The sequence below is a fragment of the Physeter macrocephalus genome, chromosome 7 (genome assembly GCF_002837175.3).
Source record: "Physeter macrocephalus isolate SW-GA chromosome 7, ASM283717v5, whole genome shotgun sequence".
Classification (NCBI taxonomy): Eukaryota; Metazoa; Chordata; class Mammalia; order Artiodactyla; family Physeteridae; genus Physeter; species Physeter macrocephalus.
Window position 1 is genome coordinate 329,450 of NC_041220.1, and position 3,916 is coordinate 333,365.

A 3,916-nucleotide genomic window follows, 5' to 3' on the forward strand; every position below is an offset into this window, starting at 1 on the left:
CTCTGGATTGGCAGCCCAGATACAAGAAGACCTAGAAAATTCAGACTGAATTCTGGTTCATCCGCCTGGGTCCCCTTGCGGGAGTGACCTGGCTCCAGATCGTAGGGAGGAAGGGGTCTTGATAGAGTTTCTTCCTGTCGAGTCCCCGTACAGTGGCTCACCTGGGCGCGAGGGGGGAAGAGAACCCATGTCTCTAGGTTTTATAGAAAATGCCCTTGTGTTTCCTGTACCTGATTATTCCAGAGGAGTGGTCTGGGCAGAATTAGGGGAGAATTGTGAAAAGGCTGAAGTTGTAGTACTGAAATAGGACCACAGATTCACGGCGGTCAAGGAGCAGCCACGGTGGTCGGGGGCCCCTGGGGAGGGGGCACCTTGACGCCAGGAGATATGGCAGAGCGGTCTTTATCATCCATGTCAACCCTGGAGCCTTTCTCACAAAGGAAAAGGCCCCAGGGTGGCTACCCAAACTGTTTTAAATGCATTGAATTGTATTGATTTCTGGGGCTGCCATTTCCTGCCAGACAACTCTGAACATGATTTAATTACCGTTCCCCTGAACCTGACTGATTCTATCAGCACAGCAGGGTATAGCTCCAGCTCTGCAGCTCCTACACAGCTGTCTGTCTTCCCCACCCACTCCTGTAGCTGCTGCTTGGCCTTTTCCAGGGCCAAATGGCTGTCTTCGGCTGCTGGTGTGGGTCCGTAGGGCACGCATGCAGGGCCAGCTGCGCTCAGGCAGGGCCTCCATCAGAAAAGACTAGACTCATTTATTCCAGCTAAACCAGGAACCCTAACGCCCACCAGCTTGCCGGGCAGGGAGGAATAAGGAAGAAATAGCAGATCTTCAAGTGCTCGGTGCACCCGTTCTGCCCCAGTACTGGCGGGAGACAGCTGTGTGTGTCTCTTTTGTGGATGCCGCAGTGGTGGTCGGTTTGCTAACACAGTTCTGCCCCAGTACTGGCAGGAGACAGCTGTGTGTGTCTCTTTTGCGGATGCCGCAGTGGTGGCCGGTTTGCATCCTGGAACGGGCCATAGTACAGGATTTAACAGCCCCGGGTTCAGTCCTCAGAGGGTCCACTGCTCGACTGCCGTGACACATCCCAAGCCCCCTGCCTGACGACTCTGCCGGAGACCGAAGTCCCAGCTCACACCTGTGCTTCCTGCTTACGGGAAGAGTAGACGTCTTGACTGCAGTCTGGATCCCTAACGTGAGGGCCGGGCACAGGCCCACCCGAGTGTGGACGGACAAAGGCTGGGGGAAACCATTTCTTCAGCTTCCTGGCCCCGGGGAGGCTGCGTGCGGTACAGAAAACGGCAGCATCCCTAGGGTAAGCAGTCTTCCCCTCGCGAGGCTGCCAGCCGGATCCGCAAACAGACCCCCGAGGTCTGGCGCCCACAGGAGCCGTTTATTTCTCACATAACCAGCCATTCAGGGCTTGCCCGACGAAGCGCCCTCCTCTGCGGTGGCCGCCGGGCACAGACGCCCACCCCGTCGGGCAGATGGGAAGGAAAATGGGCCAGTCCCTGTGGAGGGCTCTGTCCGGGGCTGGAGGCGAACGCGCCCTCCGTTGGCCGGAAGCCTGGGGCGTGGCCAGCCTCCCTGGAAGGGGCGCCGGGAAGAAGCGGGTCCCCTTGGCTGCGCGGCCCGACCGCTGGCGCAGGCGCCGACCCCGGTCCCGCTCGCTGCCGGGCAGTGTCTACACATCGTGCCACACGGTCCTGGAAGGTTCCAGAGAACCAGGAGGCGAGTGATGTGGGCCAGACCAGGCCCCAGGAATTGATGAGGAGGCCTGGGCATGAGGACAGGGGCCTCTCCAGAGTGAGGCCATCCTTGGCTACTCAGGCCCGTCGTCAGCGCTGCCAGAAGCAGTGTAACCCGCAGAGTAGGTGACAGAGAGAGAGACTCGCAACGTGGCAAAACCCACCCGCTCCCCCACGGAGGGACTTGGGTGCCCGGCGCGCGTCAGGAGGCCGTGGACGCTGCCCGCTGAGGGGAGCGTCGTCCCCGGACGAGTGGCACCCGGAGAGCAGGGGCCCGGCCAAGCGACTGCGACGCTCACAGAAGCTCATTGCTGCCAGGGCTGGACGCTGTCTGCACGGAACTTTCTGGTCGCCGATACGCCCTGCTTGAGAACCTCTTGTCGCTGTCCAGGGGGAGTTCCTGCCGTTCGTTTTTCCAACCTTGGCATCAAGGGAGAGAAGCCAGGAGACCTGAGCATGAGATGTGCGCTGGGACCGGACAGGGCACCTCTAAATGTGGACCACCTGCTTGAGAATCACTGGAGGAAGGGGGTGCTTGGTAAAGTTGCGGGGTCGCGCCAACAACCACAGACCCGCCGTCAATTGGAGTGGCAGGGTCGGGGCCCCGGAATCTGCATTTTAGCCAAACGCCTCAAGAGATCTTTTGAATCAGAGTTTTCCGTTCCGGGAGCCCCCTGCAGCCCTCCTCGGAGGGCGGGGTAACTCTGCCGGTGTTCGCCCACCGACGGCAGGGTCTGCTAACCACAAATCCCTCTCCAGCCACGTGGACTTTGCCATGTGAGCAGCGCAACCCGCAGTTCCCTGCTTCCTGGGTCACAGCCACAGCCACGGAGGCGGAGGGACCTCAAGCCTTCTGGGCTTCTCTCCCCGGCTCAGTAGGCTAGAGGGATGATCCGCCTGGTCCAGTAGCCCGAGTCCGGAGCAGAAGAGAGAGACCGTCCATGCTGGCCACGCACCTTCAGGAAGACAAAGGGACAGTCAGTGAGAACCCGTGCCGCGGGGGGTCACTAAGGCACAGACCAAAGACGAAACAGGAGAACCGGGATCTAGACATGCCAACCAATGGGTCCACGGGGGTTTTCCTGCATTTGTTCTCAGTTGTACAATCAGCATCTTCAGTGCAGTCTGTGATAAATCGGTTTTTGGTTTGTATTCCCAAGCTCATCCCTGAAACGTGACTCATTTCCTCTGGGTTTTTTCTCTGCCCCCAAGATGAAGAGTTTCATCTGCTGCTTCCCCGTCTCTTTCCCCAGCCTTCGAGCTTCACTGCTGGCTCTTTCTCAGATCACATTCTCAACTCTCCGGATGAGCCATCTCCCTTTACATATTCCTGATGTTCAAATGTGATTAAAAAACAACAGTGTTTGGAAACAGACCAAGGATTTTGATGGTGAAAAGACAGGCAGGAAAATACTTTAGACCCTGTAACGCACCTACCAGCACAAAGAACTCCCCAAACCAAAAACTATTAAATAACGCTATATCCTTGTGAAACAGTCACCCCCACCCCCAATCCACATACTTATGTAATACATGCAACACAACTGACTCTTTGAGGTCACCTTTCAAGGAGGAAATGAGTAGAATTACACATAATTTACGTTTTCCCCACTATTTTTGTAGTCTTCCTCATGATTCTCATTATTCCTAAGTTTCTTTTGCATTTAAGTCAGCCAAAGATTCCGTTGCTTGCAATACAGAACTCTGACGGATGAAGAGACCAAATTCCAAGACAATTAATCCTGGGGAAACATCCTTCTTCCAGAGAAGGCTGTGGCTATCCATTCCAGGGTGGGTGTCCTACATCATATACAAGGTACATCACTGAGATGTACGTGTGGATCACAGCACAGCCAATGGGAAAAGAGACAGATGCACATAGTGACAGGACATGTGGAACAAGTGGGAGACCTTCCACTGCCACCCACACCTCTGACCTCTGCTTCTACCCTCACATCCTCCCTGGCTCTGACACCCCTGACTCTCTGTTATAAGGACCTTTGTGATGACACTGGACCTGCTCAGAAAATCCCGGGTACTCTCTCCATATCAATACTCTTTTTTTTTTTTTTTAACATCTTTACTGGAGTATAACTGCTTTACAAGGGTGTGTTAGTTTCTGCTGTATAACAAAGTGAATCAGCTATACGTATAC